This window comes from Bos indicus, chromosome 23 (genome assembly GCF_029378745.1).
Source record: "Bos indicus isolate NIAB-ARS_2022 breed Sahiwal x Tharparkar chromosome 23, NIAB-ARS_B.indTharparkar_mat_pri_1.0, whole genome shotgun sequence".
In the NCBI taxonomy this organism is placed as follows: domain Eukaryota; kingdom Metazoa; phylum Chordata; class Mammalia; order Artiodactyla; family Bovidae; genus Bos; species Bos indicus.
Genome location: NC_091782.1, coordinates 53,816,548 through 53,844,478, shown reverse-complemented (window position 1 = coordinate 53,844,478; position 27,931 = coordinate 53,816,548). Strand labels below are relative to the sequence as shown.

At 53.0% G+C, this 27,931-nt stretch overlaps 1 long non-coding RNA gene across 4 annotated transcripts; it reads right to left on the bottom strand.

Annotated features, from left to right (window-relative positions):
- Window positions 1–1,023: 1,023 nt before the first annotated feature.
- Window positions 1,024–27,931, bottom strand: LOC109577440 (uncharacterized). Of its 4 annotated transcripts, none has more exons than XR_011563567.1 (5): window positions 26,759–27,133; window positions 13,429–15,876; window positions 12,996–13,257; window positions 4,085–4,149; window positions 1,024–2,308 (listed from the first exon to the last, which is right to left on the bottom strand). It is a non-coding gene; the product is annotated as an uncharacterized lncRNA (long non-coding RNA). The 4 variants fall into 4 exon arrangements; XR_011563568.1 differs by having other exon boundaries at window positions 14,963–15,876; XR_011563566.1 differs by lacking the exon at window positions 26,759–27,133 and adding an exon at window positions 27,144–27,931 and having other exon boundaries at window positions 12,996–15,876.

Sequence of the window (27,931 nt, the reverse complement as noted above, 5' to 3'; positions counted from 1 at the left end):
GTGTGTAACGCCTAATGCAGTGTGAATGCTGCGTAGACTGCTGTAAATGCAACATGAACGCCTGTAAATGCTTGCCAGTGTGTAGGAAATTCAAGTTGTGCTCTTTGGAACTTTCTCGAATTTGTTTTCAAATATTTTCCATCCAGAGTTGGTTAAGTCTGTGAGTGCAGAACCCGGGGATATGGAAGTCTTCTTGTCTGTGTAGCACTCGCTTGATCCTCACAAAGGGAGGCAAGGAACTGTAGTTCAGAGATGCTACGTGACTTGACCCAACCCGTTGGCGAGCAGAGCCAACGGAGGTGGACGCCTGCGAGCCGTGACTGCTGGTCAGGGTGAGGGAGGATGGAGGGGTGGCGGGGTGTCAGGCGCCCCTGACAGAGGGGTGGAGCGCTGGCCCAGGCCCACCCCTGCCAGTGCACAGAGCAGGTACCACGGACCCGGTGTGGCCACGTCCGGGGCGGCACCTCGGACCTGCAGCTGCTGGGTTGTCCTGGCGTCGCCCAGCCACAGTCCTCCCGGGAAGCAATTCAGTGAAGACCGGGTTGACGGACCTGCTCCCAGCACATCAGACAGACCCTCTGCTCCCCAACCCGCATCCCGGCTCCTTAGGGAGACTGGGCAGCCTGTGGACCTCTCCCTCCCGTCTGGCTTTGGGGGAAGACCCTAGACTATGACAAAAGGGACCTTCCCCAGACAGGACTTTCGGAATAAGGGGGAGAAATGGTTGGTCACGTGTTGAAGGGAACGAGCCCCTTCCTTCGTAACAACATTAACCCCCTGAGGTCAGCCTTCAGCCCCTCTGCTCTCTGATCTCCTGAGCCCCCCTCGCCCATGGGGCTGGCCTCTCCTTCGGGATGCATCTTCTGCAGCATCTCTTCTCCAAGGGTGTTCGGCAGCTGCATTAAGCAGTGAAGGCTGCTGCTGTCAGCCACATCTCTGTGCCGGCCGCCCCCCAGGTCTCTGCCCGCCCCGGGTCTCCCCACCCGACGGGTCTCCACCCCCCCCACCCCTGCCTCCTCCACGTGTGGCTCCTCTCCCTCCACCCTCACCCCGGACGCGGGGCTGCGGGCCCCTGATGACTCGGCTCCATCCCGTGCAGCCACAGCCTGGCAGGGTCCTGACCTGGAGTTCTGGCCCCCTGACACCAAGGGCTCCGTTTGCCTGGTGGCAGACGCTCTGCGGGGCCCCGTTCCCAGCTTGGGGCCCAACCGCCCCTGCCCCCCTGCCCCGATCCCCACGAGGAAGAGACAGGGTGAACGACCAGCCCTAAAACGCTCCGCCTGTGACAGAGACCTCCCCCACAACCAGCACAGTCAGGACCTTGAATCCTCTGCACCCAGCACAGCAGTCCTGGGGCTCCAGTCACCGCTGGTGATGCCCCCATGAAGCTGTCCTCGAGTAGGGGTTCCGGGGAACACAGAGTGTGGTGTGGCCACCTGACCCCCGACCTGGGCAGCAGGTTCACAGGTGCCTCTCACCCAGTGAGACAGGATCTAGGTGGTCGGAAGGGCTCCGTGAGGACAGGCGACAGGTGGGCGCCCAGCGGAGGAGGCACGTACTCAGGGCCCGTCACTGTTGCGTCCATCACCGCTGTCCAGAATACTCTCATTCAAACCCCGGAGTCCTCACTGTGTGATTCAGGCTGCACAGGAAGACGTTTAGAGCTACACTCCCTAGTTGGGTGATGGCAGCTTTTCCCAGTACAAGATAATAGCCTCACTGGCCTTGTAGCCACATAAATTAACTCCTATTAAAATCCGGTAAATACAGTGAACCAAACAGACTCAGAAAGCGCTAACCCAGCTAACAGCCAGCCTTCCCCCTCAGGCCTCTAGTATCACTCCCTCGGATGAGGCTTACACACGAGGTAGGGGTTTAACCAGCCTCGCTGAGCCTCGCAGCCTCGAAACCCGAGGTCTCTGAGTGTCAGGGTGTGCAGACCGCCCAGCACCAGGTCTGTCAGGAAGGGGCTGTTGATAAAGCAGAGAAGGTGCACTGCAGGGACTGCTCATGTCAAGACTACACTGTTCTTAAAAATAAAAACAAAACCCTGTAATTAGAGCCTTGAAGTCGTGACTAAATCACTAAACACAGCCGGCAGACCACAGGAATGCATCTGGGGAACTCGCCTGTTGAGTCCTTCATGTGACTCTCGTGCCCACATCCAGCGGTGACCGCGCCCGGCGAGGCTCTGGGTGCACACGGGTCCGGCTGCTCCTTGAACCCGCGGGAACAAAACGCTCGGAACCCTGGGGTGTGGCCTGTGCCCCCAGCTCCCCGGGCAGCTCGCCACGTTCACAGCCCGAAGCTGAACAGCAGAAATCACAGATGAGAGACATCATCAGAAAGGCGAATCAGAGTCTGTTAGCTCCACGCACCACCACCCCCCGACCCCAAGCCCGTGGTTAAACACTTAACAACATTCCTTACAGATGTTTAATTTGGCCCAACTAACCCACAAAGCTTCAAGTCTAAAATTAGAACTACCTGAATCAGTCTTCTTACTAATGTACTTCTTTACAGGGACAGACCATTAAAGTGAAGTAGAATTTATTCCACTTTTTATTTTCTCATTTTTAATATGTATATATTTGTGTACATTTCAAGTTAATAAATATTTTTATGGGAGAAGAGAGGCCTGGTTCAAAATGAGAAGAACTAGGATCAATAAGGGACGCTGACTTCAGAGCACACTGAGTCACCTTCCTTATCCTGTGCCTCGCCTGGGCCCATGCCGAAGTCTCCAAATTTCTCTCTATTATTTAGTGATTGATTTGTTTTCTTTTTTTTCTTTCTGTTTTTCTCTCCTTTCTTTCTCACTCATCCTCCTCCTTGCTCTGGGAAGGGTTTAGGGTGATACCTGCATGCTGTGTGCTTGTGTGGTGAGTCACTCAGTCGTGTCTGACTCTGTGACCACGTGGACTGTAGCCCGCCAGGCTCCTCTGTCCATGGGAAGCTTCAGGCAAGAATACTGGAGTGGGTTGCCATGCCCTCCTCCAGGGGACCTTCCCAACTCAGGGGTCACACACAGGTCTCCTGCATTGCAGGCGAGTTCTTTACTGTCTGAGCCCCCAGGGAATGTGAGTTTGTTGCAAACTGATGTACAAGGCTGTCCTTTGTCCAAAGGTGGACAAAACACAGGAGTGAAGAGATAGCCGACGAAGACAGAGACACTAGGCAACGGTGATGAGAGCAGGAGCTACAATACTCACAAAAAATGTGAGAGATAGCCGACGAAGACAGAGACACTGGGCAACGGTGATGAGGGCAGGAGCTACAATACTCACATAAAAATGTGAGAGATAGCCGACGAAGACAGAGACGCTAGGCAACGGTGATGAGAGCAGGGGCTACAATACTCACAAAAAATGTGATGTAAAGGTATTTAAGAAAAATATAATAGTCACAAATAGTAGTAGTTAGCAAAAAAAAAAAAAAACCACAGCAGAATTTGCTTCTTTCAGAATTAGACAGACCTAACAGAAAAATATGTTAGGATATTCTGATCATAACCCAATAAAATTAGAAGAATATGATAGAAAAAACCTTTGTTAGAAACTAAAATATCTCTTTGTAAATAATCTATTTAAAAATATTGAAAATCAATTTTTAAATTAAATCTATCTCCAAAACAATAAAAAAAAAAATTTTATACTAAAACAGATGCGGCTAAAGCAGTGCTAACTATCTATCTTAAGATACGAGGGAGAAAGAGTGTGAGAAAAACTAACTAGGAGAATCAATGAAGACAGATATAAGCTGAAATTAAGAAAAATAAAAAAAAATAGTAGAAAAGACAAATAAATCTTAGAACTGACTACTTGGAAAGACCATTAAAATAAATAATCTCTCCATGGACCTGATTAAGAAAAAGAAACATAAAAGAAATACACAAAACTCCGGAAGAATGTACACAGACACAAAAAATATAGGACTAATAAGTAAATGCATCCGTAACTCTGGGGCAATGAAGCTAAAACCTAAAAAAATGTAGTGATTTTTCTAACAAATGCAAAATTTCCCCTTAAGAAGAAAAAAAGATGTGAGTTACTATATGAGAGACTCAGAGTGATTAAACATATACCTTCGAAAAGATCCCAGGCCAGCTGTCTTCAGAGCTGGGTCCAGTCTCATATTTCTGTACAGTGCCTATTAATGTAACATATATTCACATATGGCGCATAAGAAGATGAAAATTTCCTTAATTCACTCTCTAAAGCTAGTCTATGTTTAATAACAATCTTTATAAGATTAACACAGTATCCAAAACACCCTGTAGACAAACAATATTTATGAATTAAAAAATTTTAAAGTAGTGAATAAAATGAACTCCTAAGTGTCTCAATAGAATAACAGAATAGGGTCAAATTAGTTTTAACCCAAGAATAAATGTGCATTTACTGTTTGAAGACAAAGCAACATAGCTTGTTAAACCCACGAGGAGAATCTCACAAGCACACAGCTGATGCTCTGAAGACGTCTTGTAAACACTCAAGGGCTGTTCTGCCCAAGTTCAGTTAAATGGGAATGGAAACTGAATGCATGCAACACAGTAGAGGACGAAGAATAACAGGCCTCCTTGTAAATGAAAAAGGCCGGGCACCTGCATCAGAGGCAGGGAGAATGCAGGGCCCTCTCACCAACTCAACACAGATAACCAGCAATCTGACACTGAAACGAGAAAAAGAAACAGCCCACACGAATACTGGCGGAGCGAAGGCAATTCATTCCTTGCTGGTGATGTGATTCTACAAAATTCAAAAGGAATCTGGAGGGGAAAAAAAATTAGAACTTGGAGGAAAAAAATTAGAATTAATCGAAGTTAACGAAGTATCCATATACAAGATAAACACACAAAAATCTGTAACGATTTTTTTCTATACTGGTATTAAATAGCTAAACATAGATATTTGGGGAAATATTTAATTCTTAATAGAGAAGTCTATAGAATAGGAAAACATTCCATAAGAAATACTGTGCAGGTGATGTGAAGAATACCATAAAATCTTATCAGAAGTTCTTATCAAAAAACAAGTTCTGAGGAATGCAGACAATCTATTATGCTCTTGAGTGAGAAGAGTCAATCTGATAAATTTTCAATCATCAAAAAGTTAATAAATAATCTAAAAACTGCAATTTTAATCCTTTTGGATTTGGTAGAAATGTAGGTTTAAGTTATCTTAATGTTCCTATGGAAAAATAACTGATCAAAGATAGCAAAGAAAAAAGTTTCCTAGTGTGTGGGGGATGCTGTGGGTGGGGGTACTTGTCTTACCAGCTGCCAACACACACTATATGACCTGCACCATGATAAACACGATGAGATGACTCTGGCATGAAGACAAACAGACTAATGAAAAAACCAAATTCTTGAAACAGCTTAATTTATGTAAGAATATAATAAATGACATGGCTGGCATTTCAGTTTGGTGGGTGGAGGTGGGTTTATTAAATAAATGAGACTGGCCACATGGTGATCCATCTGGAGGGACAGAGACTCACAGCACATGCAAAACGAACGCTGGTGAGAAAAGGACCTAAACGCACAGAGGAAACCAGTATCAATTTACAGTAAATCTCAGTACAATGCATTAAGGCCCGAGAGCGTAGAAAGATCTAATATGGGAACAAAGGAGAAAGGAGGAGGGGTTCAGAATATATGCCCACACACCACACACACAGACACAGACACACACACACACACACACACACAGATACACACAGACACAGACACACACACACACAGACACACACAGATACACACAGACACAGACACACACACACACACACACACAGACACACACACACACAGACACACGCACACACACACACAGACACACACAGATACACACAGACACAGACACACACACACACAGATACACACAGACACAGACACACACACACACACAGACACAGACACAGACACAGACACACACACACACACACAGATACACACAGACACAGACAGACACACACACACAGACACACAGACACACACAGAGACACACACACCACACAGGGACACACACACACCACACAATACACACACACACAGACACACAGAGACACACACACCACACTCACACAGAGACACACACACACACAGACACACACACACATACACACAGAGACATACACACCACACACAGACCCACACACATACACACACAGACACACAGTACACACACACACACCACACACACAGATACACACAGAGACACACACGCCACACACACAGAGACATTCACACCACACACAGAGACACACACACACCACACACAAAGACACACACCACACACACACACACATACACCACACACAGACACACAGTACACACACACAGATACAGAGACACACACACCACACAGACACACACCACACACACAGACACATACACACCACACACATACACACACCACACACAGATACACACAGAGACACACACACACACCCACCCCCCACAGACATACACTTGTAAATACGCACACACCAAATCAACTACAGAAAAGAACTTCAACACGTAAGGCAAAAGTGGAGCATAAATAACATCGGTAGGCAGGCGGCACACTGGGGCACACAGCTGTGGTGCAGCTTCTGAAAGGGACGGTGTGGACAAGCCAGCGCCCCACCACAGACAGGGGCACAAGCTTCCACAAGTGGTGAAGATGAGGAGAGACCCACAACCCAGCGCGAAGTGGCCCAGGAAGTGAGGCGACTCAGAGACACACACGAGCAGCAACGCACGTGTGAGGAGGTCGGCCGCGCAGGGCAAGGACGGGCAGAGACCCCGCACGGCCCGAGGACACGACGACACCACCGCACGGGCTCAAGGTGGGGCCGCGGGGGCCTGCAGCTGCCATCTGTGCCGGGGGGGAAGCTCGCACCCCTCAGCCAGGCCGCCCGCCTCCAGGGCTCCAGCCGGCAAAGTGAAACCACCAGGGACCGAAGCCTCTGCAGCTCAGGCGCTGCTGTGTTCATGGAGGTGGGCCATCGGGAGAGAGCCAGACAGCCCCTCACAGAGCCATGTGAGCACGTGTGAGCACGTGTGAGCACGCACAGCACGGCATCACAGCCTCTCAGAGGAGGGCTGCGTGGCAGCGGCCCAGCAGGAGGATGACCTGGCTGAGGGGCACAGAGGGCAGTCCTGCTGGGACGCGGGCAGGGTCGGGACTCAGTCCTGCCGCTGCTGTGACCCAGGTGGACTCTGTTCCAAGGATGCCACAGGGAGCAGGTCCAGGTGAGAGGCTCTAAAGGAAGCTGGATGAACCCATAGCGGGTCAGAAGGGTCGTCTGGCCAGAAGGGATTGAGTAATAAAACATCTTCCAATTTCCACTGGGCAAAGCTCTTTCCTTAGTGTCTCCTAAGTCCTGACCACGCTAAGTCCTCTAATCAGAAGCCAGATAAGGGCTTGTCCAATTTCTTCAACTAGTCTTCTAAAAAAAGAAAAAAAAATTACAGGTAGACAATGCACAATGAATATTGTAACGTGACTTACAGAACACTGAATTATTTGTAAAGACATTCTCAGTGGTGTCAATGCTGAGAAATTCTGGAAGAGAGACAGAGATGTAGGCAAGTCAGTTCACAGGTAAGTAGGTAGGTGGGTAGGTAGGTGGGTGGGTGGATATGTGGATGAGTGGGATGATGGATGGATGAGACCAGGCCCCAGAAGCTACTCTGACTCAAAAGACTGACTCAAACCCTAATGCTTATCCTTCCAGTTTCGGTGTGATCTTGTCCTGTGGCTCCTGGTCAGGTCATTCAAATATAAGGTGTCTTTCTAAGCAGGTAATAACGCAGTCAGTCATTACTTAGGAATAACCTAGTAATACTGAGGGGTAATGTGGAAGCTTATAGAAATGGCAACACCTGCCATGATCTACAGCATAGCTATGCGAGAGGAGAAAGAAGCAAACACGAGAAATTATTTCAAGATTCTGAGGCTGATTAGAAGAGTAATGACACCGTTCATGGAAATAAAGGACTTGAAAAGGGAAACCGGTCATGCTGCTGTGTCTTCAGGTGCGTTGAGTGTACCCTCGGAGATCAGGACAGCAGGCAGCAGAGATGAGCGTCTCCAATCCGAAGTCGTATCTGAAGTCGCGAGACAGAGACGGTCACCAGGAACAAGAAAGTGGGAACACTGATAGGAGCATGGACCCTGGAGAGCAGCCCCTGGGAGGAGCCTGAGGAAAGGGGGTCCGTCAGGAGACGAGGACAGGAATCTGGAAGGCACAGAGGCTCGGGGAGAAGAGAATTCGAAGCCCAGAGTGTGGCTTCAGTGCCAAGTGCTACAAGGAGACGGAGAGCAAGGAAGGGGGAGGAAGGATCAGACACTCGGAAGCATTCCTGGTAGCCTCTACAAGAGCAACTGAGCAGGTGATTGAGGGGTCGTTCATCATCAGAATGTCTTCCCTGGTGGCTCAGTGGTGAAGAATCTGCCTGCCAATGCAGGGGACACAGGTTTAACCCCTGGTTTGGGAAGATCCCCTGGAGGAGGAAGTGGCAGCCCACTCCAGTATTCTTGCCTGGAGAATCCCATGGACAGAGGAGCCTGGAGGGCTATGGTCCATGGGGTCGCAAAGGGTCAGACGTGACTGAGTGACTAAACAACAATTCTTAAACGGAGACATTCTAGGGAGGCCGATGGCCTGAGGAGCGGACCATGGCATGTGTCCCAGACAGGGGCTGGTTGAGCAAAATAAGAGCTATTTAAATATGCCCTTTCGGAGAAAGCGATGGCACCCCACTCCAGTACTCTTGCCTGGAAAATCCCATGGACAGAGGAGCCTGGTGGGCTACAGTCCATGGGGTCACTAAGAGTCGGACACGACTGAGCGACTTCACTTTCACTTTTCACTTTCATGCATTGGAGGAGGAAATGGCAACCCACTCCAGCGTTCTTGCCTGGAGAATCCCAGGGACGCGGGAGCCTGGTGGGCTGCCGTCTATGGGGTCACGCAGAGTCGGACAGGACTGAAGCGACTTAGCAGCAGCAAATATGCCCTTTAAAGTATGTGGGAGGGGAATAGTTGATTAAAAAGTGATCTCAATTGAATGAATTGCTCTTCTAAGAACAGAAGGGGAAAACAAGGAATGAGCGTAACTATTTGAAATGTGAAAGCAACCAATCAATACACATCATCCAAGAGGGATCAAGTACTTGAACATATTTCCTTATCTGCCAAACAACAACTTTAGGAACTATTTCCAATTACCAAAAAAAAGCTACAAAAAGAACTGGATAGCAACAAAGACAACGCTCTCAGTGTGTGTTACACTAACATCTGTAGAAGTTGTTCCTACTTTCCTTTTCAGATTAGATTTTACAGCTTCCAGGAGAAACTTACGCAAGATGTTTGGCATAAACTTGCCAATCAATGCTTACATTTCAAAAGCAAGAGTAATGAGTTAGCTCAGTAAACTTGCTTTGATGCCAAGGGGGGAAATGGTAACAGTGACCTGAGGAGGTTCCAGTGACTGATAATCTACATGAAAGAAACGTGATGCAACACGGGCTGTAATGGCTGCTGGCAGTCAGAGCAGCAGAGCGACTCGTTTGCTGCTTTGGCAAGGCTCGCCCCGAGTTCAGTTACGTAAACATCCTTTGTCAAACTCATTACAGAGTCGAGAAGCCCAAATCCAACCCCTGTAATTGCAAAAGTATTTTCCACACTCTTAGCAGAACGTAGAAACTGGGTCAAGGATAATCATCACTCAGATTTGAAACAAAACTTTGCAGCTGTCCACTTTTTTCAAGCACACCTTATTCCCAGAAGCATTTATCGCTGAATTTCTTTTCTTTATAGATATGTAGCCTGTCTTAAAATTCATGGTAGAAAATGACCAGAACACGAGAGCATGTGGCACAAATAAAGACCACAGAGGCTCCCAGGCACGGCTTCCTGGGCACGAGCACATATGGGCAACAGTCCGTATCAGAGGGCAGGGGGTAGGGGAGCTGGAGCTCCTTCAGCCCAGTGTCCCCGACAGCTCGCAGGAGCTGAGCAAACCCACCAACGCCAGCGCACTGACTCCCTGAAACATTCCTTTAACCCTGAGTATAGAGGAGCTAGGACAGAGTCCTGATGACTTTGTCCTCAGAATTTTGGAATTACCCTGAAGGTTGGCATAGATTTCGTTAATAATAATAGTCAATAAACAATAACAGCAATAATCATAACTGTGGGTTTGCCCTTGTTTGCCTCAAATCACTTTTGGAGAAAATAGCGATAAGTTTCAAACCTCTCGATTTCTGGCGTGAGCTCATCCGAGTAAGTATGGTCTCACTTCCCTCGAGACCTTGAGAGAGAAAAGAGCCCCCTGACGCCTGTCTAGGAGAACTGCTACATCTCCCAGAGGCGTCTGCACTTCAGAGAGGGAGTGAGTCAACCCCGAGTGAGGGGAGAGGAAACCGAAGACGCAGCCCGTGGCCCAGGACGGCAGGACACTCAGAGCATTCGACGAGCGTCCGACGAGCGGCTCCCCCAATCTTGAGGCCAGCTCGCCGCACTCCTGGCTCCCCTCCTCCTGAGGATTTCAGGAAAGAGGACTTCCTGAGTAGCCAGCTCCACCTGCTTATACGACCCCTGGGGAAAGCCTCCAGCCAGGCCGCCCCTAGGACTGCGGGAGCCGAAGCCTCTGGCCGGTCTCTCTCTGTGTCCGTCCGAGGAGAGGGGACCTCACGGGCATCCAGGCAGTACCCACGCTGTTCCCCACGCTGTTCCCCTCGCTGTTCCAGGCCCCCGGGAGGCACTGTGACTAATAGAGACGAAATCCCCGCCCCATGGGCCTGGCACTCTAACAGGGCAGAAGGAGAAGCAGGCGTGCGCACCCAGAGCATGCGGTGTCGGGCGCTCGGGGCCAGGCAGAGAGCAAAGCGCTCGAAGGGCAGAGTGGGGGCTGGCATCCTGGGGCCCGAGGAAGTGAGGCGAACAAGCCGTGGGGTACGTGAGCGGCAGGTGGAAAGTCCCGGGGGAGGAGATCCCAGGCAGGAACATGGCGGTAAAAGTCCAAGGCCCGGCCCAGCGGGAGAGCAGGAGGGCTGGTCCGCAGAGGAGCAGGCCCAGGGCCCCAGGGCTGGGGCCAGGGCGGGAACTTGACTGGGTCCTGGGGACGGGGAGCCCTGGTCAGGAGGGGGCCTGACTTAACGCACATGGGAACGGGCACACTGGCTGAGGCTGAAGAAATCAGACTGGGGTGGGGCTCAGGGTGCCGCGGGGTCCTTGCAGGGGACCAGCCCCAGTGACCTTGGGTGACCTTGGCAGCACGGGCCACAGCAGCGAGGTTGGGGGGAGCGGTTCCAGGTAGGGTCCCCGGGACCCAGGGCCAGAGCAGCAGCGCCGTGCAGGAGGGAAGGCAGCAGGGACGGGCACCACCCTGGTGGGCTCGCAGTCACCGAGCTAACAACAGCAGGAGACTGGGGGCGCCCGGGGTCTGCGGGGCCAGGCTCAGGCGGAAAGTGCCAGAGGAACGCGGGCAAGGGCACTGCCTGGGGTGTGGGATTCCAAGGGGCTGGGCGCTCTCAGGTGGGAGCCGCCACAAGGCAAGGCGAGCTCTGACTCCCCCAGCCGGCCGTGCGGTGGACGCAGGGCAGACGGCCCCGCGGCTGCTGCCACACACCACGGGTTAGCGCCGCGCCGGGAGGGGAGAGCCCGGGAGGAGAGGGGCTGGGGCTTCTGGGACAGCACCTCACGGCCACGGCCCAGGGTCTCAGCTGTGCCCCTCACGCCCGGGGCTGTGAGCCGGCATGGAGGGGCCCTGCGCTCAGGGGACATGCTGCCCAGCGGCCTGCGAAGGGCCAGCAGCACAGCACCCCAGGACTCACCACCAGACAAAAAGATGTCCAAACGTCCCTGGGGCAGGTCAACCCAGCCAGAGCCTCTGCCCTCCCCGGCCCCTGGGGGCAGTGCCCCTCCCCCTACTCGGCACCCACAGGAGCCCTGGGAGAGATGAGAGCGGACCCCACGCAGGACCGGCCTCCCCAGAGCCGGTACGACCCCCGCTCCAGAAGCCCCCACAGGGACTCACGGCTGCCCTGGGGCCCGCGGGCTCACCGCGAAGCTTCTAGGACAAAGGCACAAGCCGGGAACGTGACACCCAGGTCTCCATCAGGCCAGATGACTGCCCGCCACGGGGCTCCCAGAGAGGGCTGATGTGTCCCCCTCGTGGCCTCGCAGATTCTGCGTGGAGCAGGGTGCTCACCACCACCCGGCCGTGACGCGGGACAAACACACAGACCTGGGCAAACAGCCTGCCTGGGCCGCGGGCTGGCCAGGAGCCCACCACCCCCACAGCCCAACCCCCCTCCTGCAGGCGCCCTGGCCCCAGGCAGACTCACTGATCCCCACACGACAATGCCATCACCCTGAAATCTGTGTGTTTAGAAAGGAAAAGCCACTCGCACATACAAACATAATCACACACCACTTCCTTGAAGCGACCAGAAGGGCTGGGTCTTGAGCAAACAGTGTCTGTTGGGAAGCCCACTGGCCAAGGTTAACCATTGATGGGCGAGCTGGTCTCGTCCAACTTGGGGCAACTCTCAGAGCCGAGAGCAAAGGACCCACCAAAGCCGCATCTAGGAGGTGGCGCCCTGGGCCTGCTCCGAAAGAGCAGCTTTCCAGGAGGGCTTTGTCAGAAGACGGGGCCTGGGGGCGGGGAACCCCAGCTCCGGCCTTCTCTGACCAGGGTCCACCCGTCCTCGAGTTTCGTCTGAAATCACACTTCAGATGCGGCAGATCAACACCCACAAAGGCCTTTATCAAGCAGACTTGGACACACGGAGCACCCCGCCCACCGGCCCGTCTCACACCTTTATCGGCTGGACGGCCATCGTGGCTGGCTCTTTCAAAGGTCGGGCGAGAGAAACAGAGGCTGTGAGACCAGAGGTCAATGAAACATCCTCCAAAGGGGAGTGTGGTGGGGGACATTCGACTGAAACCACGCTGCGGTGACCCTGGAGCTGGGCCCCAGCCCCCAGCCCGATGCCCACCTAATGGGTTCCTGAACGTTTCCAGCCTGGAGTCACCCGGTTCTTGGCAGGAATAGCCGAGCCTCCAGGCGACAGTTGCGGGCACCAAGCAGGGTGTTTTGCATCATCTGCCTTTCAAGATGCATACTTTCCAGATGAGCCCAGAGCCACGCTTCTCCAAACACTTCATCCCCCGGGGCCGAGGGAGGGCCCCTGCTCTCTCTGCTCAGCGGCTCTGCACCCGGTCCTTTCCTGCTTTCTTCCCTGCGTGTGAACCGTGGAGCTGGAAAGGAGAAGATTTTTCTAGGCAAAACAGTTCTGGGCAAAAAAAAGAATGTTTTCATCTGCAGCTGGGGCTGCCCTGAAGGATGCTAGGCAGGGGACCAGAGAAGGTTCAGGGGTCTCTGGGGACGCTGGGCCCCCGGTGGGGAGCGAGAGCGGGTCTTCCACCCACCTCTGCAGGTAAACGGTTTCCACGCTTGCCATGAACCCAGCTCCAGCTGCAGACTTGGGAGAGGAGACAGAATCTACGGTAGACGCTCATTCCTCTGAGAAGATCTGCGTGCCTCCCGTGTGTCAGGCCCTCCATCTAGCAGGAAAGGCCCCAGTGTCCAGGCTTCAGCCTCAGCACCGCTGGCCTTTGGAGCAGCTGGGCCTGTATCCAGGGGCTGCCCTGTGTTGCAGCTGCTCTGCAGCACCCCGACCTCTACCCCTGCCCCCCAAATTGTGACAACAAAAAACGTCTCCAGATATTCACCAGTGTTTTCTGGAGAACAAACTCATGGCCCCCAGCCCCCGCCTCCCTGCCCTTGACCAAGGACATAGATGAATAGTTGTAACATTGTATAAAAAATTTAGTGGTAAAGTTACATAAAAGACTGAGTTACACAAAAGAAAGTCTAAGCCTCTTTGCCTGCGTGAGAAACTGCACAGAAGTGTAAGGCATCTGTGGGCACAGAGTGGAGACGGCCAGGGAGCCTGAGAGAGAAGCAAGGCCACACCCGGAAGGATGGAGACCCTCGCTGCCTCTGAAAACGATGGCTATGCGTGCACTGCTGCCATTAAACTACCATTGCAGAGTCTCCTTCTGTTCAAGGAGACTGTCTCATGCAGAGGACGCAGCAAAGGCCAAGCTCTACGGTGCACTCTTGACAGGCAGCCTGAAATGGGTGTAATGAAGGCTGTGACCCTAATGTGAGTGATTCACTCCTTAACAGGCAGGAAGGCTGCTCTTCAGAGGACATTTATTCATTGCCCACTGACTTCATAAAGTTCACGGCAGTATTCCTAGTACTTCTACAATTAACCTTTAGTCATGCCGCTTCCTTACAGAAGAATCACTTAGATGGAACATAAAACTCGTGTGTGGAGGCTCAGCCTTTGATCTGGCTGGTGCGCTGTCCACACAGGACTGACGAGGTACCATTGTGAAATTCTGAGAGGGATGAAATTCTCTGTGATGTTGGAGACAGAAAAATCATTAAGTTTTGCTGTCTGAGCTGTGGTGCCTTCAGTTTAATTGTTGGTGGTAAATCCCTTAGCTGAGTGATTCCTTTAAGGACGACTGTTGTATTAGGACAAATGGAGGTATTCCGAGGCCTGGCGAGTGCGCTCCAGGGTGTGAAAGGCCTGAACATTTGATCAAATCGTAGGCTTAATCCCCTAATTGCCCACTGAGAACGGCTTCGGGAGTAATTACAGAACCTAGTCCTATTCACCGGCACAGCTAATCCTTTCTAAAATCTCACGGAGCTCTTTGGCTCAACAATGTCCTGAGGCTGAGGTTGCCACGAGATTGATAGACACTTGCTTTAAAATACAGCCCTGGACACATACACACAACAAACATACTTGCTTTCAAAGCGCTCGCTGCATTTAAGTAAGCATTGACTCAGGAATTTTTGCCTGACTCCTCGGGTGTGTAACCGAGCCCTTTCTTCTCGGGGGTGAGGGGTGAACTCTTGTGAAGGTCAGACAGACTGGTGTACCTTAGACGTCAGCACCTCTGAGAAGTCGTTGCTAAAGACCGAACTGAGGTCAGACAGCCTCACTGCTGCGCCCCGAGGGTCCTGGGCCTCCTTCCTCCAGGCAGGTGCTGGACCCTGGTGTTTTAGAGCAGAGAACAAGCCTCCAGCAGGGAAATCCCTGGGAAACAGTGAGGTCTCTGCTGACCTTGACACAGGGGTGGCCAGAGAAATCTGGGTGGGCTTCACGGAAACGGTGAGCTAAAGCAGGAATGTCTTAGATCACTTTTCAAAGAGTCTCCACGGACTGCCCCCTGGGCCAGGCAAACCTGGAGCCACGCACAGTGGACTCAGTGCTAAGTTGGTGGATGGAGCCCTAGAATGAGCAAGCCCAGAGGGAAGAGTACATGGTTGCATCTTTAACACAAAAAAAGCAGACAGGTCAGCTCTGGTAAAAGCTTGCGGCGTTTTCTTTGGAACCCCCGACCCCTGATTTCTCTGTTTTGGTACTTTCCATCAAAAGTTGCTTCTCCAAAACCATCCAGTCAGATGGGTGATGACTGCAGTTCATTCTGGGGTGAAACTGAGCCGAAGGTGTAAGATGGCAATGGATGTGGGAGGGTTCCCGGAAGGAGACTCACCGGGGAGAGAGCGGGCCGGGGCTGCAGGCAGGGCTGCCCGCGGGCTCATCGTCGTTACTCGGTTTAGGTTGTGCCGGCCATGATGGGGGCGAGGCTGCCGTTCAGGGAAGCTGACCCTTGCCTCCCGGGCTCCACAGGCGGGGGACGGTGGCTCAGGAGCTGGCTGTGCCGAGCACAAGGCGCAGGAGCGGCCCTTGGTCTGCAGCGCTGGCCACTGCTGGTCCCCTTGGAGAGTGGCCTCGGTCGCGTCGTGACCTTGCTCCCCGTCCGTGATGTCACCGTAGGACTTTCCCGGCTCTGCAAGATGGGAAGGTGGACTGTTCAGGCTGCCTGGAAGGTCAGCACATTTTAATATCTTATTTTTCTTCCAAAATTGGCCCAAGTCAGTTTCTGCTGCAGCTGAGAATGTCGCCTGGAGGAGGGATGACCCAAGAATGGCTCCCCAGGTGACCTCAGGGGTGGGACCCAGGATGTGACAGAGGCTAACGCAGTGAGGGTCACCACCTCCCACCTCACAGCTCAGTCTTCTGCTTGAGCATCATGAGTCCTTGCAGTCCAGGGTGGCGGGGGCGGGGGTTGAGGGTGAGTGGGGAAGGTGGGGTCCAGTCTTCTGGGCGCGTATGGCACCCCCTGCCTCCGGCTCTCAGCTCACATGCACTCCGTCCCCTGCACAACCCCAAGGTCCTACATCCAAATGCCAGCCCAGTGCCAGCCCAGGGCAGGAGCCCAAAGGGCGGGAGTGTCTGGGGGGATGAGGGTGCTGGATGTCCGGAGACGTGGGTCAGACATGAGGCACCAATCCGCCCTTCACACACATGACCTTGACATGTCATAAGACCTGACACCATCCCAGAGTGCTCCCCAGAGGACCGCAGTGAGGTTCTGACACCATCCCAGAGTGCTCCCCAGAGGACTGCAGTGAGGATCTGACACCCATCCCAGATGCCCCCCAGAGGACTGCAGTGAGGTCCTGACACCCATCCCAGAGTGTCCCCCCCAGAGGACCGCAGTGAGGTTCTGACACCATCCCAGAGTGCTCCCCAGAGGACTGCAGTGAGGATCTGACACCCATCCCAGATGCCCCCCAGAGGACTGCAGTGAGGTCCTGACACCCATCCCAGAGTGTCCCCCCCAGAGGACCGCAGTGAGGTTCTGACACCATCCCAGAGTGCTCCCCAGAGGACTGCAGTGAGGATCTGACACCATCCCAGATGCCCCCCAGAGGACTGCAGTGAGGATCTGACACCCATCCCAGATGCCCCCCAGAGGACTGCAGTGAGGTCCTGACACCCATCCCAGAGTGTCCCCCCCAGAGGACCGAAGTGAGGTTCTGACACCATCCCAGAGTGCTCCCCAGAGGACTGCAGTGAGGTTCTGACACCATCCCAGAGTGCTCCCCAGAGGACTGCAGTGAGGATCTGACACCATCCCAGAGTGCTCCCCAGAGGACTGCAGTGAGGTTCTGACACCATCCCAGAGTGCTCCCCAGAGGACTGCAGTGAGGATCTGACACCATCCCAGAGTGCTCCCCAGAGGACTGCAGTGAGGATCTGACACCCATCCCAGATGCCCCCCAGAGGACAGCAGTGAGGATCTGACACCCATCCCAGAGTGTCCCCCCCAGAGGACCGCAGTGAGGTCCTGACACCCATCCCAGAGTGTCCCCCCCAGAGGACCGCAGTGAGGTTCTGACACCATCCCAGAGTGTCCCCCCCCGCCAGAGGACTGCAGTGAGGTTCTGACACCATCCCAGAGTGTCTCCCCCCCAGAGGACTGCAGTGAGGTTCTGACACCATCCCAGAATGTCCCCCCCAGAGGACTGCAGTGAGGTTCTGACACCATCCCAGAGTGTCTCCCCCCCAGAGGACCGGAGTGAGGTCCTGACACCATCCCAGAGTGTCCCCCCCCCCCGCCAGAGGACCACAGTGAGGTCCTGACACCATCCCAGAGTGCCCCCCCAGAGGACTGCAGTGAGGTCCTGACACCCATCCCAGAGTGTCACCCCAGAGAGGACCGCAGTGAGATCCTGACACCATCCCAGAGTGTCCCCCCCAGAGGACCGGAGTGAGGTCCTGACACCATCCCAGACGCCCCCCAGAGAACCACAGTGAGGTCCTGACACCATCCCAGGCGCCCCGAAGAGGATGCAGTGGGAACAGGGCCCTGGGCTCTGTGGGGACAGCAATGGGGTGGAAGGCTAAGGCTCCAGCCTGAGGTCCTGCACTGAACCTCAGCCCCGCGTGCAACTTCCCACGCTGCGACCTCCAAGGCTACACCCGGGCACCTTACTCAGCCTCACCTGCTCACTGCAGAGTGGGCGGCCGCTCGGCGTCCCTCCCAAGATGGCTCATGAGGGATCCCATCTCAGGACATGGGGATGGTCGCTTCTTCCCTCCCCCGGACGTGGACGTGACATTCAGGCCAGTCACTTGGCCACTGCAGCTTCTCTCATTTTTAAAACAAGGGTCAGTAACAACTGCCGTGTTCTGCTTTGAGCTTTGAAGACCCACTGGACAGTCGTTTCTGTGATCCATAAATGTTTATCTTCTCAGAGTGAGGAGTTATATAGAAAAGGAGATTTTTTTTCCCAAAAAATTAATAAGGCCTTATTATTCTACCTATAATGATTCAGTTTCGATGATGTGACATTATGGATGTCCTACCAGATAGAAAATTGGTATTGAAAGCGAATGAAGTAGAGAAACATCTGTGTATCAGGTACAGTCAGCAATGTGCCCAGTTCTGCAGGAGGGACTCTCCTTGGGTACCACCCCCCAGGCTGCACCACGTGGTCCGTGTTTCAGTCGAACACCGTGGCCGTGACGGAGGAACTCTGGGTTTTCACCTGAATCACCAGCTCCGGGGAAGCCGTGGCCCATCCTGGGGATTCTCAGGCAATCTCAAGACAAAGCACTGAGATCCCAGCCAACAGGTACCAAGGACACAGGTCCACTCACGACCATGTGAGGCAGACATGCCCTTTGCTGAACCTCTGGATGACCACAGCGCTGGCGATGATGGGGCTTGAGCTGGAACCAATTGCTGAGTGCTCCCAGGCCCAGCCCACAGAAATTGATACAATAACTGCTTGTTGTCTTAGGGTGCTATGTTTGGGGTGATTGTTATTCAGCATCGGGTAGCTAATACATTACCTAATTGATCTAGACAATCGCACACACGTGCACACACGCATTCCTTGGCCCACAACTTCAACCTGATAATTCTACTGCACCCGAGAGTCCTGGCCTCAAGTCGTTCACGCAAAGGGCCCGTCCTACCCTGATGCCCTTTAGTTCTTCAACAAAGACACTTTAGTCCCTGCTGCCCAAGATGCACTCACCTCATGTCAAGTTTCATTATACACCAAACAGCTGATTCTAGATTGAAGGAAAGAGACATTTGTGGTCTCCATGTCTCTATCAAGGAAAGACAAATACAAATGAACGTACTTGCCCTGCTAATGAGAAAAGCCTCCCTAGGATCTCCTAAGAGAATGAACGGAGATTCCAAATGTTCTGATCTGTGGAAAGCCTGCTAGGCAGGGTAAGGGTGATGGATGTGTGGTGCTTTGTCTGTTGGCTAAAGAGATTCTTCTGAAGAATTTATAGTATGGGCTATTATCAAAAACAAATCAAAGAACCGAAATGAGTGAACAATAATGCATATCATGAATTCTTACTCTTTGAAATATATGGGAGATTTTAATAAGAGTCCAAAGATACTGACTATTTAGTATTTAAGTAAAACACAGTATATAAACATATTCATAAAGATTTAAAAGATTATTCCTCAGTCTGTCACAACCTATTAAATTCTACATCCATCATTTAGTTAATCCCCAAATTCTTTGCCATCATCATGAGATGAAACACTCTTGCTCAACAAAATGATTTGCTTACTTACATAAAATGAGTCATGAAATAAAACTTTATTTCTGGTTTAGACTATAAAATCCAAAAGCTGAGTAATGCTGTCGTGAAACAAAGTGCTCTACATAATAATAGTAATGATACCAGCTAAAAACATTGAAGATGACTTAAGAAAAGTCAGCAGGCAGAAACTGGACTATGTAGGTGTGCCGTAGCATTTAATTTGGGGTGGTGGTCTGTGATCTGAGTTACTGCAATGGTTTTCAAACAAGCTTGGCATGCTGCATGCTGCACCTCAATCTACTACATAACGAAACTCTTCATCATAATACCATTCAGAAACTAGAAGGGTAGCCTGTGGGCCTTTGAGGAAGACAAGTGGATGTGGAAAATGTGGCCTTCTCTTCAGATTCTGTAGAAAAACAGGTCAAACCAATGGTACATCTGTGCAGGAGCATCCACAGCGCTCCTTACTTTATACCGCCCACCAGATTAGCTTGAGATGAGTCACGAACTAAAACGTGGAAGCTAAAACATGAAGCTTTGAAAGGAGAGCATAGGAGTGTCTTTGTGACTTCAGGTAACCAAGGACTTTTCAGCCAAGATATGGAAAACAATAACCATAAAATAAAAAATGACTAGTCTTTATCAAAATTTTACACTGGTGGTCATTAAAAAATACCTTTAAGATAATGATTAGGCAAGAAACAGACTGGGAGAAATTATTTGCAAAACAAATATTCACATTCTATAAAGAGTTCCTAAAACTCAATAAAAATAAAAGCAAGTGAGAGATTTCAACAAAAGAAGGGAAACGTGAAAACTGTTCAACATTACCCCCGATGAGGGAATTGAAAATGAAAGCTGCCGTGAGGTGCCACTGCATGCTAAGGAGCGGGTCTGAGCCCAAGATTCTCTCTCTCTGGCTGTGCTGTGCAGCTTATGGGGCCTTACTTCCCCAATGAGGGATTGAACCTGGACCTTCAGCAAAGGAAGCACAGAGTCCTAACTGCTGGGCCACTAGGTCAGACAATTCCCTAAGACAAAGACGTATTGACAAGACTTAATATTGGTGAGGATGTAAAGCAATCACAATGTAAAACGGCACAATTACTTTGGGAAAACATCTCGCAGTTTCTTAAAAACCAAACATTACAGCTGCATGTGACGCAGGCACCAGGCATTTGCCCAAGAAAATGAAAACGCATTTCTGCAAAGATCTCCATAAGAATATCTGTAATGGCTTTACTTACAGTAGCCAAGAGGTGAAAACCGCCCACGTGTCCATCCGTCGGAGAACGTGTAAGCTACCTGCAGTGGACTCCTCCAACGGACTACAGTCCAGACACAGAAAGCCGTGAACTGCTCACGTGCCCAACAGCACACACGAACCCTCAGGGGAATTTGCTAAATAAAAGAAGGCTTTGCACAAAGAGTGCACGCTGTGTGCATGTGTCCGTCTCAAATTCTACAGGACAAGTTCACCTGAGGGTGGGGGCTGGGGCTTGATAAGCGTCACAGAGCTTTAGGGGTCAGGGGTCATGTTCGACATCTTGATATATGTTTGGGTCACACTAACACCCTGGTCAAAACCCAGAGGATGTGACCCTTGAGGTTTGCATTTCACTTGAGTAACTCAGAGGGTAAAGAACCTGCTTGCGATACGGGAGACCTGGGTTCCATCCCTGGGTCCGGAAGATCCCCTGGAGGAGGGCATGGCAACCCACTGCAGTGTTCTTGCCTGGAGAACCCCATGGACAGAGGTGCGTGGTTGGCTACAGTCCACGGGGTCACAAAGGGTCAGACACGACTGAGCAACTAAGGACATAAAGTTTACCTCAAAAGAGAAAAACTAAACGAATATCAAACTCTCTCAAGACTAGGTATTTACGGAGAAGAGGACATTCTTGTAATTAAAAATAAGAGGCACTGATAGCCGGCTGGAGGAACAAACAGAGGGCGGGCAGGCTGCACGGCAGGTGTGGCGAGTTCGCCCGGCTGGAGAGGCAACTCCAGTGCACACACCAGGCTTCACTGTGAAATGTGCTGGGACGGAATTTCTCCAAGGCCATGTGTTCGAAAAACTAGCATCAAATTCTCATAGAGTCGGTTTCTTCTTTCTTCTGCTAGCAGTGCTCTAGACGGGACGACAGCCAGGAAGGCCTGACCCTGTGTGTCCGGCCAGCCAGCAAGCCCACACGGCCCGCAGGCTCAGTCCTCATGAAACGCCCAGACACCTCTCTAGCACTCTGCTCAACAAGCTACCTGCAGTTTATGGGTGGGAGACACAAGACAGCCCATGCAATTCATAGCTTAAAGTTCAAACATAATTAGAAAACAGTGGAGATAAACCTGCGAATATTTGCGGCAACCAACAAAACCTTGTTATCACAAATACGAGTAAGTTAATAAATATATTTACAAGACTTTGGAGTGTACTAGTGAGGAAAGGAGGCAGAGGCCAAAAGTCTGATCTGTTTTGCAAAGACTGTATGATTTGATAATAGAAATAGAGCAAAGGCACCGGAAGCAGGCAGGGGCCCCTGAAATGCTGACGGTGAGACAGACTCAGAGCCTGTGAGACGGGAAGCCTCCGTGTGGACCGGGTCTGACAGAACCGCAGCTTTCTGGGCCCTCAGATAGTCCTCCTGATGGCACTGGGGTGGGATGAAGCGAGCTGTGGTCTCGATTGGTGGGGACGCCTGAGACCACGGAGCTGTGAAGCGGCGGGATGAGGCCGCTGGCCCTGCAGCCTGGCTTCCAGGAGGGAGGGGAGCGTTGCATAAGCAGACCGTGGGGAGCAGGGATGGGCCGGTGGCTCCACAGGGCTCAGCCAGGAAGTCATGCGGGGTGAGTCAGGAGTGGCTGCTGGGAGCAAACTCCGGAACGGCTCCATGGGGAAGCGCCCAGGCCTGGGCGCCGGGCTAGGGTCCTCACTTCCCGAGCTGCTCTGTGACCTGGGGCAGCTGCAGCACCTCATCCAGAGAACCCGAGAGACGTTCAGCATGGCAGCCTCACACCCTTTCATTCAAGAGGCACCCTGAGTTGTCTGAGCCTCGAGCCCCCGGGGTTCGGGGTCCTCCTCTCTTCTCTGTGATGTTAGATTCCCTTGTGATCACAAGACAGATCGTGGGGTCTCATCACTCTGGGCGGGTCACCAGGGAGACAGGCTGGGCGGGGGGGCTTCCTCCATATAGGTGACGGGCAGCAGGACTGGATTCAAGGCTGGAGCCCAGAGCCTCCTGGGAGCCTGAAACATCCTGAAACAGCTTGAAACACCCCGAAACAGCCAGAAACACCCTGAAACAGCCTGAAACACCCTGAAACAGCCTGAAACACACTGAAACATCCTGAAACATGCTGAAACACCCGGAAATATCCCAAAACATCCTGAAACACCCCAAAACAGCCTGAAACACCCTGAAACATCCTGAAACATGCTGAAACACCTGGAAATATCCCAAAACATCCTGAAACACCCCAAAACAGCCTGAAACACCCCAAAACATCCTGAATCACCCTGAAACATCCTGAAACATGTTGAAACATCCTGAAACATCCTTAAACACCCTGAAAAACCACCTGAAACACTCCAAAACATCCTGAAACATTCTGAAACACCCTGAAACATCGAAAAACACTCTGAAATAGCCTGAAACATCCCAAAACAGCCCGAAACAGCCTGAAACAGCCGGAAACACCCTGCCCTGTGACGGCCCCACACCAAGAGTGTCAGCAGGTGCTAACAGCTATGAGAAATCCCCGTGGATGCCTGCAGACCCCACCAGGGTTTCTCAGAACTCAGCCGCACAGCCCTCAGAGTCGCTTCAAGGGAGGAACGTTCTGAAGCCATGGGGGCCAGGTTTCCCCTGAACTGAAACAAAACTTGCCATGAGGCTCGGAGAGGTTGAGAACCTCGGACAGGTCACACACTGTCTGGGTGCCGCAGCCAGGATGTCAATGCCAGCGTCCAGCCTGTGGTCATCACCCAGAGTGCCACCTACTCCGCCGTCTAAGTGGAATAGGTCTGCAGACCCAGACATGATGGTGAACCCTCACCAAACCCAGGCCCTGAGACAGACTTCAAGTAAAACAGCAGATGGTGGCAGAACCAGGGTGTCCCCAGAGAAGGAAAGCCCCACCCCAGCTCACAGCCACAAGGGGCTTTGAGATCAGCCCCCCTACCCTCCACCACTGGCCGGAAGAAGCCGGAGCTGGGCACCGGCAGGTCACGTCGTGGGGCAGGCCTGCACCATCCCCTGGCCCACGGTGACCACAGAGCCCCGGCTCCTGAAGGCGAAGCTGAGCTGGGCTGGAGAGGGCTGTTTGTATGGATGTCGGTTTGGAACAACAGTCGCCGCGGGTGAGGATGCTCAGAAACAGACCAGACCCCCTGTGTCCGAGCCCCGGGCAGATGCTTAGGGACTCTGTGGGCTCTGGCCCCTGTGCCCTGGCACCTCCAGCTCCTGGCTCTGGGAGGGCCCCAAGGACCAAGAGATGCTCTCTGCGTGGACACCGTCCTGCAGCCTGGAGGATGGGCGATCTGGAGGCAGAGGCCCCAGAACGGGTGTGGGATTCACAGGGACCTCAGCACGGGGTGACGGTACTTCACTCTTTGCCCATAAAACGACACTTTCTTTTATTTTCTTTCTAAACAGAAATGATTTCTTCTGTGTTACTTGGTCGCTCAACCAGGAAAGAGGAACTCTTTCTACTCTTTATCATCTGCTATTTACTCAGTGCAAGAGGCAGTGCCCAGCTCCTGGAAAGTCCCGTGAACAAACTGGAAATTCTGGCTCCTGGGGGGATCTGTTCATAGAATTTTATTTTCACTGGTTGTCAAGAGAATGGTTAAGATTGCCTAGTTTCGGGTTTCCATTTTTTGTGTTTTGTACAGTTTTTTGGTATTTAAGAGAACTGCAAATTTGTGTTAGAGCAGTAGGATTAAGATAATCTTTTGCTTTTTTTCTTGTTCCCTTTCTTATTTTAAAAAACAAAATATGTTAAGGGAAAACTGAATACAAGAATAAAATATCCATAAAATAAACATTTTTTTAAAATAAAAAATGTGTCAGTGGGGCCGAGTGTTTTGGGGCGAACTTGTCAGGCATGTCAATGAGAGAAAAATGAAGCAGAAAGAAACAGTCCTTCTAAACTGTACAGCTTGTCCTAGAATCGTCAATGTACATTCTCTAGAATGCTCCCCACGTGCCTGAGTGACCCTGGCAGTGACCTTTGCAAGACAGCTGGTCAGGGCGAGCTTCCTGCCCCAAGTCCCCACTGGGCTCCCAGCCCCCTGCCCACTGGTGGTGCAGTCCCTTCGTAGTGTGGGTGCTGGTCAGTCACTCACTCCCCTGGGACAGGCGCTCTGTGAAGGCGGGACCCCTGGGCACCTGGGCCCAAGTCCAGCCAGAGGGTGGCGGCAGGGCGGCAGGGCGGCAGGCAAGCGCAGCAGGGCGGCAGGCGAGCTGAGAGTGGCTGGATGTGGAGTAGACGGCAGAGAGCCTGAGCCGTGCGGGTATCACGCGGCTGCTCCGCCAGAGCCTGCGACCCTGGCAGGTCCCCAGACGCCCTGCCTCCGTTTTTTCTGTCAAACAGGAAGATAACAGCAACTCGAATCACCTCCTGCCCCTCCTCAGTCTGAGAATCCCTACAGTGAGCTGCCCTGCTTGCAGAAGGAGCAATAGACAGAAGGAACAGCCCCCTCGGGAGCGGGAGTGGGGTGCTGTTCCCAGCTGTTCAGGACAAACTCTCAGGAAACAACCGCCCTGCTTCTCCACACATTCCATTTTGCACTTTTGGAAAATCTGTCCCTGGATACGTAGTGTCCCTCGAGCTGGTCATGCCACACTCGGCTCACTGGGGGTGAGGAGCCAGCCATGCTCACAGGCACCGGCCTTGGAATCCCTTGACTGGGCGCAGGGATTGTTCTCAGACGTCACTTAGAGCTTTCTGAGGCATTTACAGGTGTCATTCTCCCCAGGAGCCTAGCACACCACACCCATTTATGACAGAGTCGGGGAGAGGGACGGGGCCAGAGCAGAGGTGCCCCGCCAGCACCCCATCAAACCCGCAAGCTGCACGGGTCACTCCTGGCCGCACCCAGGGTCCCGCAAGCTGCACGGGTCACTCCTGGCCGCATCCAGGGTCGCGCAGACTCAGGCCTGGCCTCTGGAGCCCGGCCATCCCCCACTCACCCTCCTGGATGCTCCCCAGCCTCTGGCCCCACCCCGCGCAGGGGTCCTGCGCCTCACCCCGAACCGAGTCCACGTGGCAGCCCCTGAGTAGCTTCCGTCCACTCTTGAGCACAGGGGTCACTGCAACGCAGGCCTGGAGGCAAAACGGCCTCCTGAACCCCGGCTCCAGGCCCCGCACCTATCTCATGCTGGATGAACTCCCCAGGCAGGAACAGGTGCTCCCGCCTCCACTCTGGCCCTGCCCTGGGACCCAGGTGAGCCCGACAGAGTGGGGGTGAGCACCTGGAGCCCCTGCCCAGGAGGCGCTGCTGTGGGCGCTCGGCTCTGAGCGGGCTTCAGGCAGGTCTGATGGGGCGCGGACCCCCTGCAGGCTGTCCACGTACGGTTCTCTGGGCTGAAGCACCCGCTACTGGCCTGGTTGTTTAGCGAACGTGGACCTCCAGGCATGAAGCCCAGTTGTCACCCCAGAATTCCCTCCTCTGTGTCCCCCTCTTCCTTACTCCCCTGGTCACTGCCACCGTCTCAGCCTGCCTCCCGGGCACCACCCCCAGCTCCCTGCTCTTAATCCAAAGGCTCTGCTGGCCGCCCGTTCTGCACAAAACAAAACCCAGGTCCCGGGCCTGCTGCTGACACAGGCTGACCTTTGTCTGCATCTGCTCAGTCCCAGAGGGTCCGGACCAGACCTGTGGCTGTCCAGACGCATGTGTGCAGGGACAGGAAATGAACACGCAGCCCTCGATCCCCGCCCGGAAGCCATCTGAGGCCCGCGGCTACTCCCCAGGCAGCGCGGTCCCAGGGCCTCTCTCCAAGCCGGGCCTGGTGGGAGAGCACAGGGAGCCACTCTGGGTTGCCCAACACCAGCGAGAAGAAGCGGGCCTCAGTCCCCGCGGGTTCATGCATTCTTCAGAACGAGAGTTCCCGAGCATCCCTCTTCTGGGGACAAAGCAGACCCTGCTTGAGAAATCCCAGGAGAAGCTCCGTCATGCAGGGTGCCCAGGAACCCTGGGACCAGACCTGCCCTGGGGTGGTGTGGGGCGCCAGGGGTGGGGGAGCTCAGCCATGACCCTCAGCATTGCTGGGGGAGGGAGGCGGTGATGCGGTGGTTTAACTCACGTGGTCCCTGAGCCCGGCGATAAAGGCTCCAAGGAGTGCCTGGGGGTGAGAACGAGACGCTCCCTGCCCTGGCGCGCTCCCCGAGGCTCGGCGTCGAGGCCGTGGGGCAGAGCGTCAGATGCGCTTCTCCTGATGTGACTCCAGCTCAGCTGGGGACTCTGATGCAAGACTGGGGCTGGCGGTCACGATTAAACTGCTCTTGGAAACACCTTGTAGATGTTTCTGCAGCAACTTTCTCCTGAAAGTCCTGGTGTCCAGGGGAAGCCGGACTCAGCCCCCCACTGCGTCCCGACCGCCCCGCTCCGGACACGCGTGTGGCTTGGAGTGCGCTGTGTGCCTGCGATGCATGGTCACCCGGGTGACTGGTTCCATCACGGAAACTTACCTGCAAGCGTTTGTCAGTATTTACTCATGCCTGAAAAGCAGGTAGAAAGCCATTTGCTCTCTCTCTGTTTATGGAAACTGTTTTAAAAATAACTGAATTGTGTCAGCATTAAAAAAAACAAAAAAAAAAACAACAAAAAAAACAGCCTAATGCAACAGTGCTGGGCTGACTGGCCCTAAATGAAGGTCAGAAGAGCTGGGGGCTTGAAGGGACCTTGAAAACCACGAGCCAATGGCTGCCTTCTTTCCAGGTGAGGCCAGGGTCAGAGGGGCCTCCTATAGCAGGGGACACTGCCAGGAGCCGAGACAAGTCAGGTGTCCAGGGGACGAGACCGTGGAAGCTTCCGGAGACCAAACGCTTTTCCCAAGGTCACTCAGCAGCTCTGGCATTTGAGTCCAAGTTCAAAATCACTCCAGAGCCTTCGCTGGTCTACTGAAGACAGTGCCCCAGACGCTGTCTGCCTGAAGTCCTGTTCCTCCCACCTTTCAGATCGACTCCAGTGCCCAGGGACTCCACCCACCAGCCAGGCAGCTCGATTTTCTGCTCTGCAAAGCAGAGCCCGGGTTACTGAAATCTACCACCAAGGGTTTCACATGGGACCCTCCCAGTCCCCTCCGGCTAAGACATCGACTCCCTGGAGCCCCGTAGCAGGAGCTGATGCCGGCCCCTGCACAGGTGCCCAGTCCCTCAATGCCCAACTGTCCCAAGTGAGGACCACACTTCCCGTCTCCTGTATCCGGGTGTGGCCACAACAGTGCTTTCCGGTCAAGGAAATTCAAGCAGAGTTG